Below are 19,070 nucleotides of genomic sequence, written 5' to 3'. Positions count from 1 at the left end.
ACCTTGTACACGAGTTGGTTTATTTATTATTTGACATAAATTAAACGTTAGCATGGTATCAAACAGTATGTCTGCGTGTTTAGAATGATGTTGCATAGTGTTCCAGTTAACACAGGGTAAATTGAAATCGCCCAATAAGATTAACCTCGATCCAAGCAAGTGCCTAAGCATGTAAGCGTGCAAGGAATGCAGAACATCGGTGTTTGAAGACGGGCTGCGATACACGCAGCCGATAAAGACTGGTCGCGGTGAATACAGGAGTTTGCAAAATATTGCTTCGACATCTTCGACGTCAGGCATAACCTCGAATGGGATTTCCTTTTTTATTAGGATAGCAACGCCCCCACCACGTGTCAGCCTATCCTTTCTCACAATTGCATAGTTGGGGAGAGTTGCTTCGAAATCTTTTATATTGTTTGTTAACCATGTTTCTGTGATGGCAACAAAATCAGGGCTGATGCAGAGGAGGAATGATTCAAGGTAAGTTGTTTTATTCACTATGCTGCGAACGTTCATGTTAGCAAATGTTATTTCGGAGGCTGAGGCGGGTGGCGGGAACGTAGCGACCGTGTTTCGGCTCTGTCGTTTTTTTGGTTAGCAGTCCGGGAATCTGTTTCAGTTGAAGCGACACTGTCTTTCTGGTTTTTATGGTTAGCCGTCTGCGTGTAAGATCGAAGCAAAACAATACTTTGTGTCTCGTCATCCCATCGGTACAGATCATTGTTGATTCGTAACTTATCGAAAACCAGGGAAGCTTTCTGCCCTGAATCTTTCATTTCCTTACCAGTTTTCCAGAGCTTTTTTTCTAATTTCACGCACTCTTGCTGAAAAATCTTCACCAATCGAGTAATCAGTGTTTTTTAATTTTGTACAGGTTCTTAATATTGCAGATTTGTCTCGAAAATCCCGCAGCTTTAGAATTACAGGCCTGCATTTTGTCGCTTCTGGTTTGCCCAGCCGGTGTATTCTTTCTATGGCTACCTGTTCAACCTTTAGTGTGTCCCTGAAGATTTCGCCGGTAACTAAATTTTCAAGTGAGCTGTTACTTTCCTCGGGGTCCTCAGGGACCCCATACACGATTAAGTTATTTCTTCTCGAGTAGTTTTCCAGGTGGTCGATTTTCTTTTCAAGGAATGCCACTGTTTCCTGCAACGTAGCGACTTGGTTTAAGCAGGTGGAAACCTTATCATCAAGAGACGTTAGCCTTTCTAGTTTGGTGTCTATTGAAGTGAGCCGCTCCTCTTTAATAACCTTCAGGTCGTCTGCAATTTGCTGCAACTGTCTAGAAAGTTGTGATATGTCGGGACCAGGGTTAGTTTCCACGTCTCCAGCAAGCAGTAGCAGTTGTACAAGATGGACAGATAAATCATAAAGCAATGGACACGCAAGCCGAGGGCACGGCAGCACAATCAAACAAGGGTTATTCGAGCGGATACATTTTCCATAATGTTTGCTCACCTGCACCAAGAAGACAAACGGATTAGACTGCATAGTTGCAGAGCTGCCGTGCCCTATGGCTCGCGGGTCGTGATGTCCGGCCTTTATATTCGCCCACGAAGCTTGCAGCGCCGCCAGTGTGTCGCTGAAGATCGCCCGGGCTTCTGATGTTGATTTTCCAGGGCAGCCATGCTGTATCACATCGTCATGAAGCACTGCAGCCGGCAAGCAGCATGCGCGATGATCCGGTTTCTTTGCGTCGACGATCGTAGCTGGCGTGACAGGCGCGTCAGTCCGTGGCGGTATCAGCACCAAGACTCCGATTAGCTGCACCAAGAAGACAAACGGATTAGACTGCGGACGGATTATTCTTTAGACAATAGGCATTCCTCACTTGACAATAGCGCCTCTCGACGGGAAGGGTGACCAGTTGAACAAAAAGCACTTCCGGCTATTTCTCACAGGGCGACGTTCTTTGTATTTTTCTTGACGTTCCCTTGACAGGGCCAACTTGGCAGTTAGTTGCAGGGTCACGAGAAAGCAAAGCATGCTCACACAAAAAGATTCATGGGAACAGGCTCATTTAGAGCCCTTGCACATATCAATACCATGCCCACAGGCGCACAATAGTGCGCGCAAGCGCGGACCATGCACGGTCACAACATCCTCCCCTCCCCCGCCAGAAGAGTCACGGAGGGCAGCAGTCGCAGCTGCTGCATGAAGAGACGACTTAATGGCCTGCACATGAAGGCTTGAATCTCGCTGTCGCTTGTCGCGTTGTCTTGATTGTCGTAGGCCAAATTGCTGGAGCTGTCTCTGAAACTCAACCACATGTCTATGCAAGCACTGGCTCCCGTCTGATGAGACCAGGTCAAAAGAAAACTGCCATCGTTGTCCGAGAAAAGCCCATACTCAAGACGCTCAGGACCCACGTATGTCTAGAAAACCAAACGTGCTGCTTTACATAGTCACATATATACAAGCGCACGAAAAAAAAAGAACCTGAGTATTAATTTGGATACATAGTGAGGAGCCCCTCGGACCGCTTAGAAACAGCGGCTAAGCGCGTCCGCATTCCCATTTAACTTCCCCTTTTTGTATCTTATTTCAAAATTGTACTGCTGTAAAATGAAGCTCCACCTCAGAAGGCGACTGTTCTTCGATGTCGCAGTTTGCAGCCAAGCCAGGGGACAATGGTCCGTCTCTACGGTGAATTTGGCCCCTCCAAGATAGCACTGCAATTTTTGAATGGCCCATACAATGCAAGCGCATTGTATGGGCCATTGTAGCCCTCGATCACTTGCATCACACTGGACAGTGAATTCTCGGTCGCAGTCTGGAGCTCGCAATACCTTACGGCTAATCAGCACAGCCTTCAGGTTTAAGAAGGAGGCTTCCTTTTGTTCGTCCCAGACTACATTTGTCGGTTCTGTCTTGCAGAGAGCGTCGGTCAAAGGGCTAGCCAAAGCTGAATAGTTAGTGATGAGTGATTCTAGTATCCCGTCAGCCCCAAGAATGCCCGAATTTCCGTCTTCGTGCTCGGCCGCGGGTTGTCTGCTACCGCAGAAATCTTATTCTCGCTGGGTTTCCTGAAACCTTGACCTACATTGTGACCCAAGTAGTTCACGGTCGCCCTTGCCAAGCAACATTTCTCGGCCTTTACGGTTAGCCCAGCTTGACGCAAAAGGCTCAGTACAGTTATTAGATGTACCATATATATGGTCCGCCCATGAGTCGGCAAAACCGCAATGTCATCTAAATAGGGCACCGCGAATGTTTCACACCCCTTTAGAACCCTATCCATGAGTCGGGAAAAACAAAATGGAGCATTTTTGAGCCCGAAACTCATCATTGTTGGCTGGTATAGCTGCCCGTCGGAGTGACGAAAGCCGCGTATCTGCTGGCGCGTGCAGTGAGCGGTACTTACCAGTATCCTCGAGTAAGGTCCAGCGTAGTCACATAAGCCGCTCTACTGACCGGTTGTACTCTCTCCTCGATATTCGGAATAGGATACACTTGATCCCTGGTGAGAGAATTTAGCTTTCGGTAGTCTACCACAGGCCTAGGGTCTTTACCTGGAGCTTCTACCAAGATCATAGGCGAAGCATAATCGCTTTCCGAGGGTTTTATTACTCCCAATTCTAGCATGCGAGTTACTTCCCCATCCAGAATTTCTCTTTGCTTTGGAGAAAATCGGTAGCACCTTGATCGCACTGGCACGTCTGAAGTCATCTCAATATCGTGCTCAGTCAAATCAGTCCTGCCTGGGCTGTCCACGAAGCAGGCCTCAAGCTCTGTTATTAGCTCGCCCAGATCGGACAGCTGAGATTTCTTTAGTTCTCTTCTCTGCTCCCTGTTTTTGAGAAGCTCCTGAGCGTTGCTTTCTTCTCCGCTGAGGCAAATGAAGTTTTCACCCATCTCCTCGGGAAGGTTTAACGTTAGATTTACCACGACTTCTCTCTGCACATAAGGCTTCATAAGATTGCAATGATAAATGTGCACTTCTTTACGCCTACCGGGGATTTTCACTGCGTAGTTAATGTTAGAAAGCTTTGCAACGACTTCAGCAGGTCCTTCCCACTGTACTTCGAGCTTATTCTGCCTTGAACCTCTCCGCAACATCACCTGGTCGCCGATACGAAACGTCCTTTGAAGGGCTGACTTATCAATGTACACTTTGGAACGAGCCTGGGCCGACTTCATGCTGGCCTCAACGAGTTCCTTAGTGTTATGTAAGCGATTCAGGAGGTTCAGAATGAATTCTACTACTGTTGGGTCTTCTCCGCGCCCCTCCCAGGCTTCGCGCACCATTCGCAAAGGTGAGCGCAGTGACCTTCCGTACACCAACTCGGCTGGGCTAAATTCAGTGGATTCGTGCGCCACTGACCGCAAAGCGAAAAGCGCTGCAGGCAGGCAGGTATCCCATTCACGCTTGTTTTCATAGCACAGCCCCCTCAGGACGCGTTTGAGAATAGAATGCATCTTTCTACGCTGTTGCTCTGCGGATGGTGGATCGAGCTATGCACTACCTTAATGCCGCATCGCTCGAGAAATGAGGTGGTGAGGACACTTGTGAAAACGCTACCCTGATCACTTTGGACCACGGAAAGGAATCCAACTCGTGCAAACACTGACAGCAGCGAATCCACTACACTCTCGGACGTCACCTCGCACAGCGGAGCAGCCTCTGGAAACTTTGTTGCTGGGCATAACATAGTGAGGATATAACGGTAACCTGACTCTGTCACAGGAAGTGGCCCAACTACATCTATTATAAACCGGTGAAACGGCTCGGTAATGATTGGTACTAACACCATCGGAGCTTTCCACTTATCTTGCGCCTTTCCAACCCGCTGGCACGTGTCGCATGACTGTACAAAATTTTCCGTGTCCTTAAAACATCCAGGCCAATAGTATTCTTGCAACAGCCTCTGCTTTGTTTTCCTTATTCCAAGGTGACATGACCACGAGCTGCCATGGGAAAGTCGCAGTAAGTCTTCACGGTACTTTTGGGGAACGACTAATTGGTCCCGCTCTACTCCGCGCTTATCCTTGAATAAGCGATACAGCACTCCCTTTCTCATCTCGAAAGAAGTATTCTTTGCGGTCTTAGTGGCGCGGTGGCGCTCCCTTATCTCCTGTATCTTGGTATCATTGGCTTGCTCCATAGCTAAGTCCTATCGGGTTCCGCTTAGAAGTCTCGTGAGATTACTAGACACTGGCGGCAAGAGGTTACATTCAAGAACGCCCTCATTCCGCGTCTCATCAAGCTTACTTTCAAGTTGACTTATCTGAGATGCCTCGCTCTCAACGTTTTCTGACCCGCTATCTTCCGCATCGACCACTGTTTTGACTGCCGTTTCCTCGGCTATGGAATTTTCTGGAATGAGCAGTCTAGCTAGTTCTCGCGTCTTTTAACTTGTTAAGGCTTGCACAACTCTGTCTCCGAAAAGGATGCCCCTCTTTCGCAGCAGCATGTCCGATTTGTTGGAAAACAAATACGGATAGCACTTAGGAAGCTTTCCTGAAACGGCAGCCTCGGTTGTTAACTCGCCGAAAGGGCCCTCGATGACCACGTTCGCGATTGGCAAGCACACACTCTGTTCCTCCCCTACCTGGCGGATCCATGCACACCATCCTGTATAGTCGGAAGGCGACACATACGCCGGATGGACAACATCCATCGTTGCGGCCGAATCGCGCAGTACCTTGCAAGGCTTCCTGTTGACTACTAGGTCATGCATGTAGGGTTCCAAAAGCATCATGTTTTCATCGCAGTCACTGACATACGAGAAAGCAATCTTTTCTTTCCGGCAGTTGACGGCAATGGGATCCTGCTCATTACACTTAAAGCATCTGAGCGGCTTCCTAGCCTCAAGCTTGTTCTTTGTGTTCTGCGCGTTGGTCACTTCCCCACTTTTCTCACTGCCGTACTTTCTAGGGAGTTTGCCTGAAGAAGCCTTCCTTTCTTCGTTTGCAACTCTAGCAAAGTGCCTTTCCTGACGGTTATTCACACTCAACTTGGGAATGCGGGGCCTATCCACTGCTGGGTTGCTGAATTGTCGGCGCGAAGTGTACTCCTGAATGAGATCGGCAGCTTCAGTTGCCGACTAAATGTCGCCTCGGTCCTGTAACCAATTTCTTTCTTTTTTCTGGGAGGCAGTTATAAACATGCTCCAAAAGAATTCGCTCGACTACAGCGTCCCTATCACTTTAGGAATCAGTGCTCTTTAGCCACTCGCGCAAATTGACTCTTAAATTGTACAGGAATTCAGGGTAACTCTCGTCCCTGGACTTAGTAGCGTTCCGAAAACGTTGTCTGAACGCCTCGGCGCTAAGCCTATACTTTCTCAAAAGGTAAGCCTTGACTTCGTCCTCCTTGCTTACCCGCTCGACAACCTCCGCTGCTTCGCAGGGCAGAACCGTCAATAATCTCTGAGACCACGTGTCTCGCTAGAAGGACCGTTTTTCGCAGGTTCGCTCAAAGTTAGCTAGATACAGACCGATATCCTCTGATATCACATATGGCTGCATGTACTTTGACATCTTGAAATCTGCCTCCTTGTTGAGAAGAGGTATCGCTAGCTGGGGACCATTGCCCGACCTCTTGCTCAACTCGACTTCTAATTTCCGGAGCTCAATTTCTTGCTCCAGCCTTTTTGCTTCTCTCTCAATTTCACGCTCACGCCTCTTTTTCTCTTTTTCCCGCTCTTTCTGCTGTCTGAGATGCTCCTCTTTTTTTTGTCCGATGAGGTTCCATGCTTCACTGAGCTCCTCATCATCGGTTCCCAAATCAGTGATTGCTTTTAAAATCAAGGGTTTTCGTGCCAAAACCACTTGTATCAATTCCCAATTCTTCACACAATAGCAACAGTTCCGGTTTCTGCAGCTTTTGTAGGCCCATGATTGCTCCGAGTGTCGGCTACTTCCAAAACAACTGTGCAAACTACCAAACCTAAAGGCGTTTCAACACTCTTTACCAGTTCTAAAATCTAACCCTGTTCTAGAACCTGGTCCACATCAGAAGAAAAGCCAGGCACTCACCCACACATACGATCGATGTTCCGAGCTGCTCTCTTGTTGGCCGATTGTTGCCCCTGCTTGTTGCTTGAGATGTCACCTCCGATCACCAGATGTTGTGGCTTCTAGCTTCAGATGCCATCTCCGATCACCAGATGCTGTGGCTTGTCGATTCAGATCCCAACGCTGGTCACCAGTTGTCATGACGCTGGGACTAAGTCGACCCGGCCTTCACTTGGTAGCGTGCAGACTCCGGGTTGATGAAGGATTCAATCTTCGATGTTGGTACAATATATACAAGCAGGTTTAATGGCACTTTGAGAAAACTTATTTACATGAAAAAATGGTATATCAGCAAAATGGCAAACGTTAAGAGTTCATAGCGATAAGCGTCTGGATGAGCCGTTTACACAGGGCTCAGAGCGTCATTTCGTGCTCTGCAACGTCCTTAAAACCCCCTATGTCCAGCCCCTCTCTGAAGATGCTAACCAATCAGTTCCAGGGCACACCCCTTAGATATCGGCAACCAATCGATCACATCACTGCACTGATGGTCTGAGGCACTGACCGGTCCAATATTGTTTCGTCGGGCATGGTCACTTGTTGGCGGGTAGAGCTTGGAAATGGCGAGGAGGTAAATTTCGATTCTTCTGCACAGATTCGCTATGTTGGTTCCGTCAAGTGGATTTCCTTCTCAGAAACCCAAGTGTACGTGCGCGCCACGAATACGGCTCCCAGCATTGTCCCTTTCCGGCAATTGCAACTCTTTCCTGCATTCACGGGAAATCTTCTAATGGCCGTAGTCATCATGTTCCTTTCTTCTCCTGTACGTCAGCGGGTGTGTCACTCCGATCGTCTCCTTTAGACAATAGGCATTCCTCACTTGACAATAGCGCCTCTCGACGGGAAGGGTGAACAGTTGAACAAAAAGCACTTCCGGCTATTTCTCACAGGGCGACGTTTCTTTGTATTTTTCTTGACGTCCCTTGACAGGGCCAACTTGGAAGTTGCAGGGTCACAACAAAGCAAAGCATACTCACACAAAACGATTCATGGGAACAGGCTCAATTAGAGCCCTTGCACCAACAGCACATATCAATACCATGCCCACAAGCGCACAATAGTGCGCGCAAGCGCGGACCATGCACAGTCACAACACAATCAAAGATGCTATTAGATTTTGTTGTCAAACGGCCAGCGAAGTCAACCGGGACAAATGTTGTGGAATGGGGTTTGGTGCAGCGCACCTTCCCTTTTCGAAAGTGTTTCTTGGCCTGTCATACCTGCGAGGTACCTTTGAGTGCCGCTGGAACACTACAAGGATACGAAAGATTACTAGAATGCTGAACGTGAACGTGTCCAGTCGAAAACAAGGTGGAGTGGCCTTGATTTATCAATGTTTGCGCATCCAACCTGAAGGCTCCGCCTTCTAGAATACGGGTTCGCGAGCGATGGTCTCGCCCGACGAGTGAAAAACCAGGTCTTTCTTAAAAACACCGGTTTATTCCGGATCAACAGAAAAGTATAAAATGGAAAAGAAACAGCATTGGTCAAAACTGCGCTGAAAACATGCCGTTGAAGTGCGCGACAATGGACTGTGCAGAATAAAACGGAACATGGATCAGGGCTTCACCGCGGCAACACAAAACACACTGCGGCGAGGATAGGGCGAGTAATAGGGCCAAAGCGTTGACGACGGTACAAAAGCATTGCTTCTCGCGTGGCAGCACTCACGCTAATACTACTAAGGCATTCTTGCAGGCACCGCTTTCGTCTTCGTCTGGCAGGACTCCGCTCCGTGTACATCCCGGCGGCCTGGGACGCTGCCTAGCCACCTTTCGCTGGCCGGCCGCCCCGCGAAAAAGCCCCGAGCCATGCTTCAGACGCGCTTATCTACCCTCGGTCTCACGCCGATAACATGCCGCCCCCGCTTCAGGCAGCTCGCTCATGCGTACTCGCGCTGCCCGGGCGGACACCAACACAAACAGAAAAAAGCGCGCGCGGTTTGAAACACTAAAAGGGGCTGTGGGGCCCCACAAACTGTATAATATTTGTTCATTGTTGCGAAAGTGTGGTATGTGTGGCAAACACTATGCATGTCAAAGGTTGGCGTCCAGAAATTTCGCACTTTGCTGGCGGTTTTCTTGGGTTCGCTGGGGTTCGCGCGGGTTGAGGGGTTTTCTAGGGTCTCACAGTTTGCTGGGGATCGGTTTGGGAGAGAACAAATTGTACAAATTTGTTTCCCTCGGTAAAACGTGAAAGACTTAGTTTGGCCCATTTATTTTTACGACAATTAGTATCCAGGTTTATGTTCTTACGGAACCAAACCGACTCATTTCTGTATACGGTTTTTAAAGTTAGCCTGAGCCTGGACTTTCCCGAATTTTTGGTGTCGTCTAGCAAATTTAGACATTGAAGACTGAGTGTTTATTTTTTTTTTTCGGGAGGTTGTGGCTTCCTTCAACATTTAAAAAGTGCGATTCTCAATGAAATACCTAAGCGCTGTAATCCAAAGGCAACTGAATGATAACCTGGCTGATGTAATGATGCCAGAGTCCTTGTATCGATCATTACATTGTGGAGGGGAAGGTAAGGATGTCCTAAAAAGAGTCAAAGAGATGCCAGTACGGTCTTCAGCAAAATGTTTTTTTTTTTACTATTCACGGTGGTACATTATCTGTTAAACAGTGGTTGAGGGAGAAAGGTGTCTGTCCCGTGGTCGGTGGACTGCTTGATTTGCCATAAGCCAGAAACCATAGACCACATTTTTCTTGACTGTCAAACAGTCAGTCAGTCTTTTTTTTTTTAACACTGCTTCCTGTGGGTTGCAGAGTCAAAATGCATGATTGCTTAACGAGGTCTGTGGCCCCGTAACAAACTACGCAATCTACAGCAGTACATCAGACAGCTTGTACAATACATAAATATGAACATAGAAGCCGCAAAAAAAAAAATACACGCATACATTCATACAGCATGGCTCTGTTCTTTCAACCACTATGAACTGAGAACCATGAACCACTATGAACATTGAACAATAGCTCATGTCTCACAAACATAGAAAAAGTTCATATTGACATAATGAAAAGAAAACATATATTTATCAACGTTACTCTACGTTATCAACAGAAAACAAAATTTTCCGGAGTGGCCGTCTGACCGCCTTTGTCGGCAAACGTAAATCCAAAATAAAAACATAGCAATTTAGCAGGTCTATTACCTGATATTCAAAATCTTGCTTTCCATAATTTGTTGTAACATTTTGGTTCTCCGTTTGGTGTTACGAATATCATATGGCACCAAGACAGGCATGTAAATAGTGTGGAGTTTCTTTTTATAGATTTGCTGTGCCAGTACCCATAAATAGACTTTATTTGCTGGTAAAACATCAAAGGCAGGAAAAAGTGGTTGCGTTGGTAGCAATCTGGTTGGTTTACAAAGATTCGGAGGACACGCTTTTGCAGCATTTGTAGCCTATCATACTTCCCATTTGTCGTCATTCCCCAGACTAGAATACCATACAAAAGTTTGGAATAGAACAGGGAGTAATAGAGTGATTGTTTTAACCAGAGAGGTAGAAGGGAGGCTATTTTTCTGAGACATCCGACAGACTTTGCGAGTTCAGAGAGCAGGTGATTGACATGAGGGTTTCAAGACAAGTCTTCACTAAACCATACCCCAAGAAAGTTCTGCACACTCACTTGCTGTAAGTTTTGTCCTCTGTATTCTAGATGGATCTTTTTTTTCCGTGTTTATTGATTGGCTTAAATACCATGTACTTTGTTTTTATTGCATTGAGTTGAAGTTTGTTTTGCTGCAACCACGCGGATAGTTCGCCCAAATAACAATTTGATGATTGTTCGATGTCGTGCAGTGTCCTACGTGTAAAAAATAGACTAGTTACTGTGGGTGTTGTTTTCAATCCCGTGATGTAATTCACATACAAGAGGAAAAATAACGGGTCTTTATCGACCTTTGCGGGACACCTAGTTTAATATCAAGTTGCTTTGAAGTAATACAATGTATCTGAACAAACGGACGCCGAAACGATAAGTAACTTTTGATAATATCCAATTTAACGCCTTGGATTCCATAGCAATCTAATGTTATAGCTAATAATTCATGGCCAACAGAATCGAAGGCTTTACGCAGGTCAAGAAATACCCCAAGGTGAAGAGCTGATCTTCAAGATTTCTAATTGCTGCTTCACGGTAAGAAGAGCGCCCTGAGTTGTCGTATTTTTCTGGAAACCGCATTGTGAGGGTGATATTACATGATACTTAGGTATTTTGACAGCCGGTTTTTTATTGATAGCTCGTAAACCTTAGAAAACACCGGTAGCACTGAGATTAGCTGGTTATTCATAATATTGTTACGCCGCGTAGCGGCACACTGAAAAGCAACAGGAGAAGAAGAATAAGCAGGGGAAGCGAGGCGCGCGTAGACTGATCTGGGTTTGTGAGCCGCGTGCGTCCGTCCTTCGACGTTCACCTGTATTAAAACCATTTCATCCGTTACATTTGGTGCTAGGCGCTGGGTAAAACGGCTCTGTATTAGCCAGTACCTCGTCGCAGCCGTCGTGTGGCAGGTTTGCCACCTTTATCTCCTCAACAGCACCTTTCAATGGCTACCACCCGCACGACGCAGACTCATGAACAGCGACCTGAAGAGACGACGACCTTTCCCCATCAGCGAGAGCCGCGTACGTTCCACGGTGAGCCCGAAGATGACGTTGAGAAATGGCTCCGATATTATGAAAGGTGCAGCAAGTAAAACCTCTGGAACTCGATCGCACGTCTGTGCAATGTTGTTTTCTTCCTCGCTGGCACGGCTCCGACGTGGTTTCATAACCACGAAGAAATCCAGACGGCCTGGGACAGATTCGTTGAAGAAATTACGAAGTCCTTTGGGGATACCCTTGCGAAGAAGCAACGCGCAGAGCATCAGCGTTCCCAGAGAGCCCAGCTGCCCGGTGAAACAAGCATGCATTACATCGACGAAATATTGAAACTTTGTCGCATTGTAAACTGGCAGATGTCAGAAGACAAGGTAGGGCACCTTCTCAAGGGGATTGCTGAGGATGTGTACAACTTCCTTATTTCGCGGGACACAGTAGCAGATATCATCAAGCAGTGTCGGGCATTTGAGGCGTTAAAGGCACGTCGCATAGCGCCCAAATTTGGCCGTCTTTCAAATGTGACAACTGTTGCCGGCATCAACATTCCGGAGGCTGAAGACATCGCTTCTATGGTCAGGAGGATTATACTCGAGGAGCTGGATATACGGCGGCTACGTAAAAATTTCGATGTACCTTACCACCCGACATCCAGGTCGTTATCATCATGGGAACAGCGCACGCCATGGGCTTCACAAAATGACTGCGAACCAGCTGACAACAACGGCGTGGAGCGGACCCTGCAACGAACATCGCACCCTTATTTCCAGCAGCGTCCAGCCCATCCGGATGAAGTGCCTCGTGGCGCTCCTAGTCGCGCTTCTGTCGCCCCATCTCGGCCTCCAAGGGATCCTGAAGTGAACTACCAGAGCCGCCAGCAACCTGTATGTTACGGCTGTGGGAGCAGCGGACATATCTTCCGCTTTTGCCCGCGTCGTCAAATTACCGGACCCCCTGTCCAACGAGCACCGCGCTTCACGAATGGTGCCCAGTGGGAGCAGCAACCACCCGCCACCTTCTATCGGCCGTCTTCCCCTCAACGCCACTCACGGAATGACTCCCCTGTGTCCGATCGCAGCATCACTCCCCCACCGCAGCGACAACCCCGTTCGCCATCCCCACGTCGCCGCTATGTTTCTCCACCACTGGGAAACTAGGTGGTGCGACCGATGGGGGTAAGGTCGTCGGACGGTCGATTTCACGCATACCTCTGCCTATCGTCATGCTGAAGAACAAAGTGTCAGTGTGTGTAGACAATGTTAAAACGGATGCTTTGGTTGACACTGGTGCCGCTGTGTCAGTTGTGAGCCTTTCATTTAAGAACCGCTTTCGACAGAAAGTTTTGTTTGTGTAGGACAAAAGCACTACGTTTTGTGGAGTTGGGGGTGAAACTTTAGTCCCGGTTGGCCTGTGCACTGTTTCAGTTGTAATTGGTGACGAGTGCTATAGGACAGAATTCGTTGTATTGAGACATGCCACGCATGACGTTATCTTGGGTTTTGACGTTTTGCGCGAGTGTGGTGGACTTTAGACTTTAGTGCCGGTGAAATTTGTTTGCAACCGAACATTATCCCCGCATTAGTCGATAACATGACTCAGAGTCATCAAGGAGTTCTCGCCCTGAATGAAGATGTGCTGCTGCCTGCGATGACGGCGACGTTTCCCCCTGTGAAGTCATCTGAATCCTTCATGGGTAAACATTCAATAGTCGTCGAGTCAGATGTCTCGAATGGAGCGAAAAAAAAATATTTTGGTGCCACGCTCCGGTCGTGGAGGCGGAGGAGGGTCGCGCATACCTCTGGGCTGTGAACGTGTCAGAAGAGCCTGTTTGTATTCCTTCTGGCTTGACACTTGCGAGATTTGAGAATTATGTGACTCATACCATTGGAATTATTTCCGATTGCACAGGAGCCGCGAAAAGACAAGTCTGAATATTGTGCTGAGTTTGAGGGCATGGTCAACAAATCGCTCCCATCTAGTGAACGTCGTATTCTGCAAGACATTTTGGCAACTCATGCCCAAGTGTTCGACTTTGCCTCAAATGGATCGAGTAGGCATTTCCCAGCCTCTCGGCTGCAGCACATAATTAACACAGGAAACGCACCCCCTATTCACCAAAAACCTTACAGAGTCTCCCCGGAGGAGCGCAAGATAATTCAAGAACAGGTGGACGAAATGCTGCAGAAAGGAATCATACGAGAATCTTCCAGTCCGTGGGCCGCCCCTGTGATCCTAGTGCGAAAAAAGACAATTCTTGGCGATTTTGTGTAGACTACCGTCGTTTAAATGCGGTAACAAAGAAAGACGTATACCCGTTACTTCGCAATGATGACGCTGTCGACTGTCTGCATTCGGCGTCATTTTATCCTCTGTTGATTTGCGATCTGGCTATTGGCAAATTCCTCTACATCCATCCGACCGTGAGAAGACCGCTTTTGTAACCCCAGATAGTTTAAACGAATTTATTGTAATGCCCTTTGTATTATGCAACGCTCCCGCGACGTTCGAGCGATTTATGGACACTATCCTTCGTGGCCTCAAATGGGAAATATGCATGTGTTACATTGATGATGTTATCATTTTTGGAAAGACCTTCCAAGAGCACAATGACAGGCTCCATAATGTTCTTGAATGCATTGGTAAAGCGGACTTCATTTCGAATTCGAAGAAGTGCCATTTTGGAGGGCGACAAAATTTAGTTCTTGGGTTCCTCGTCAACGAGGATGGTATCAGACCGGATCCACAGAAGATTGCTGCAGTACGCGACTTCGAAACTCCACGAACCCTGAAAAGTCTCGGAGCTTTCTTGGCCTCTCTTTTTATTTTCGTCGCTTATTGCTGGTTTTGCGCAACTTTCCCGCCCCCTTACTTCTCTACTGCACAAGGATTCGCAATTTGTGTGGACCCCAGAGTGCGAATCCTCTTTAAATCTGCTCAAGTCTTCCATAACTTCAGCACCACTGCTGCACATTAGCGACCCTTCTGCTGTGACGGAGGTTCCCACTGACGCCAGTGGCATCGGTCTTGGGGCGGTGCTTGTGCAGCTGCATAGTGGGGCTGAGCACGTTGATGCATATGCCAGCCGCACGTTGATAAATATCAACGGAACTACACAATTACCGAATTGGAGTGCCTCGCAGTTGTGTTCGCGGTGTACAAGTTCCGACCATACCAATATAGGCGCTACTTTACCATAGTTACTAACCACCATTCGCTATGCTGGCTCATCGGACTCCGCGATCCATCTGGTCGTCTGGCGCGCAGGGCATTGCGCCTACAAGAATACAACTTTGGTGTCGCATACAAAAGTGGACGACATCACAGTGATGCAGACTGCTTGTCACAGCACCCATTGCCGAATTCCGTTAACGATTAAGACGGCTTCGACGGGTGTTTAGCCTCAATCGCGTCGACGTTTCCTAGTATGACGACCTTTATGCGAGAACAACGCAACGACCGGTCACTACAGCCTCTTATACAAGAGGAAGAAGGAAGAGCAGAGTCAGTGCAGTTTACTATTGAAGACGGTGTTTTGTTCAAGAAGAACTACTCAGTTGACGGTGCTGCCCTCCTTTTGGTCGTCCCAAAAAGTCTCCGTGCTTAAGTTTTGCATGCCATGCACGATGATATTACCTCTGGACATCTAGGCTTCTGTAGTACCCTGCACCGAATTCGCTAGCGTTTTTCATCATCGTCATCATCAGCCTGACTATACCCACTGCAGGGCGAAAGCCTCTCCCATATTTCTCCACTTAACCCGGTTTTTAGTGGCCACAAATGTATAAGACAACCAAGCAATACGTTGCGACATGTCAACAATGTCAGCGACATAAGGCACGCACCACCACGCTGGCCGGACCTTTACAACCTGTCAAGCCACCTACCTTACCTTTTGAAAAGATTGGAATTGACCTGCTCTGTCCATTTCCAAAGACTATGGAGGGCTGCCGCTGGGTTATCGTCTGCGTTGACTATCTTACCAGATACGCGGAGAACGCTGCTCTCGCTACCGCAAAGGCTGCTGATGTTTCGTCGTTTCTTTTGCATTCCGTTATTCTTCGCCATGGCGCACCCCGTGTTATTATCAGTGATCGTGGTCGGCAATTCACTGCTGATGTCGCAAAAAAATGCTCCCAATTTGTGGTTCACACTACCAACACTCGACACCGTATCATCCGCAGACCAACGGTCTCACCGGGCGCACCAACCGCACCTTGACAACCATGCTGTCCATGTACGTCTCCTCTGATCATCGCAACTGGCATGCAGTGCTACCGTATGTGACGTACGCGTATAACACTGCAAATCATGAAGTTACCGGCTATTCTTCTTTCTATTCACTCTATGCAAGAACTCCCCACGTTTTCCTAGACACCATCTTTCCATTTTCCCCCAACGACGATGCGTCTGTTACCCAGATATTATGCCGTGCCAAAGCAGCCCGTCGCATAGCCCGCTTACGCACACTGGCTTCTCAAAACCGCTGGAGAGAGCACTACGATCTGCATCATCGTGCAGTAGCTTACTCCCCTGGAAACTAAGTCTGGCTTTGGACGCCCATTCGCAAGCGAGGATTATATGAGAAGTTTCTCTGCAAGTACGATGGCCCCTTTGTCGTGTTGCACCAACTGAATGACGTGAAATACGTCATCGCCAAAGTCACGACGGATAACCGCCGGCCCCGCAAGACACAAGTTGTTCACGTGGCTTGCCTGAAGCGCTGCCGTCTTCGATCTGCCTAATTTTCTCGAGGACGAGAATCGTTTGCTCGGGGGGAAGTTTTACGCCGCGTAGCGGCACACTGAGAAGCAACAGGAGAAGAAGAAGAAGAAGCAGTGGAAGCGAGGCGCGCGCAGACTGATCTGGGTTTCTGAGCCGTGTGCGTCCGTCCTTCATATGACGTTAACCTGTATTAAAACCCTTTCATCCGTTACAATATCATCGGTTCTACCTTCTTTGTGTATTGGAATTACTTTGGACACCTTTAGTTGTCCGGGAAGACTCCTGTAGAAAACGTGAGATTTACGAGATGGGCTAGAACAGAGCTGACTATTAATGACACCCGCATTACGGGTTCAACTTTAAAATATCATCATACACACTCACAACATTTTACTTTTTAGGTGTATTATAAGATCATTAATTTCTGCTTCGGTAATAGCTTCCAATACGAATGAATGTACTTGGCGAGAAGGCCAGTAATCCCCACCGTGTTGAATGGACGACTGGGGTACGGCCCCTTTAATAAAATGCTCGTTGATTTCAACTGCAAGCTCTTTGCCACTTATGGAGCCATTGATTACAATTTGATCTGCCTTATCCTGTGAGGAGTTTCTGCCGGTAAGGTAATTAACCTGCGTCCAGATTTTAGCTGGATCCGTTCTTATCCTAGAAAACACTGCTTCGTAATAAGCACGTTTCGCATGCTTAATATCAACGTGTAATGCTGGGATGCAGTATTTCTTTGGGAGAAACTGCAGAGGACTTAAAAAAAGGCTTGCCAATTACACCATATGGTATAGGGGTCCTGCCGGTCCATAATGAAGGGGCTGTGCATATGACGTAATCATGTTGCTTTGCCTCCACAGTGTATGGAAAACGAGAATGGCTGTCAGGCACGCGGACGTGTATGCTCGCTCCGCGAGGGGGTATTTCAATGAAAGTGCTAACACCCTGACCGCAATCTATAATACCCAAAGTGAGAAAAATGAATAGATTCCAGTTTTTAGTAAACTGGCTAACCTAAAGAGTTTTTGCAACTTTGTGAACCCTTACTTTTGCTAGAGCTCTTCGTGGTATGATACTTTGAATTTGACTCACTGTAAATTTCATTGTTGGTGCATAGGCATGTACAACATTCAGTTTATACCACTTATTATGCCTAATTATGATGCCTGCCACCCTCTCATTATTACTATAGAATTTATCTATATTACCTGCTATATACTTATTGACAAGGAAATCTACTCCTAGTTCTCGCCTCTCTGGTAAGCCTCGCTAACACAATACATGCCCATCCTTCAGTACAGTATATGCCTCATCCGGCCTCCTAACCTCACTGACATCCCATTTCATACCCTCTAGTTCCTCTAACAGCACTGCTAAACTAGCTTCACTAGCTAGGGTTCTAGCATTAAACGTTGCCAAGGTCAGTTTCTAATGGCGGCCTGTCCAGCGGAGCCAGGAATTCTTAGCACCCCCTGCTGCGTCACAGGTCTGACCGCCGCCGTGGTGAGTTGTTCCGCAGCCGCTGGTGACTGAGGGCCGGGGTTTTATTGAGCTTATCATGAGAGGTTGTGGCCAATTACTGCACCAGGGTTGCCAACTCCTGTTCTGGTGAGGGAGTGCAGTGGCGAAGTAGTTATGATGACCAGGCGGTTCAAAGCTTCTACGAAGATGTAGAATTAGCAATTCAAAAGTAAAGAGGCAGTATACAGTACTTATGGGCGACTTCAATGCCAAGGTGGGGAAAAAGCAGGCAGGAGACCGGGCAGTATGTGACTATGGCATTAGTTCTAGGAGTAGCAAAGGCGAGTTACTAGTAGAGTTTGCAGAGCGTAATAACTCAAGTATCATGAATATCTTCTTCAGCAAACGGAAGAACCGGAAATGGACGTAGAAATGTCCTAACCGTGAGACTAAAAATGAAATTGACTTCATAATGTGTTCAACCCCCGCCATTATGCAAGATGTAGAGGTAATCGGGAAGTGCGATGCAGTGACCACAGGATGGTGAGGTCCCGAATTAGCCTACATCTGAAGAAGGAACGCAACAGATTAGTAAGAAAGAAACCCGCCACCAACTTATTAGCGGTGAGGGGGAGGGCAGATTTGTTCAGGATCTCGCTGCAGAATAGATATTCAGTTCTAACCGAGGGTGGTAACATTACCCTAGAAGCAATGAACAATAATTTCAGGGATATCATTACTGAATGCGCTGTAGAAGTAGGCGGTACACTCTAAAAACAGAAGGAGTACTAGAACTCCATTTGGAGGAGTTTTCGCTTGTCCCATATACGACTCCTTTTTCCAGAGTAAAAGAACTCTCTCTAGCCATAGAGTAATCGGACTCCACTGATGGAGTACTGCGCTACTCCTGTGAATAGAGTAAAGGTACTCCTCCGAAAGGAGTAAAACTACACACTGTAGTAGCGTCCTACAACTCTTCCAGGAGGAGTTCAAAGACTCCACTGATAGGAGTGCCTGTACTCCTTCAAGGAGTTTTATTTTACTCCTCCTGATGGAATTTCATGGCCTGTTTTACATATCCTACCATTTTTTAAACCAGTTCCAGCCATATGTTTTGTAGGACTCACTTTGGCCATACCTTCCTCTGCAAAACGGTGCATAGTATTTCCACTACACACTGTTCAATGGTGAATGTACAAATTTTTTCCACACTTCTTGCACCATACACACAACAGTCTGTGATGTGAAA

The 19,070-nt window shown here is 47.4% G+C and overlaps 1 pseudogene; it reads right to left on the bottom strand.

Annotated features, from left to right (window-relative positions):
* Window positions 1-358: 358 nt before the first annotated feature.
* LOC146210065 (uncharacterized) lies at window positions 359-18,957 on the bottom strand (annotated as a pseudogene).
* Between the last annotated feature and the right edge of the window lie 113 nt (window positions 18,958-19,070).

The sequence above is a fragment of the Amblyomma maculatum genome, chromosome 1 (assembly GCF_055883805.1).
Source record: "Amblyomma maculatum isolate TAMU_Amacu chromosome 1, ASM5588380v1, whole genome shotgun sequence".
Classification (NCBI taxonomy): domain Eukaryota; kingdom Metazoa; phylum Arthropoda; class Arachnida; order Ixodida; family Ixodidae; genus Amblyomma; species Amblyomma maculatum.
Note: the sequence above shows the minus strand (reverse complement) of the source record. Positions and strands in the feature narration are given on the sequence as shown.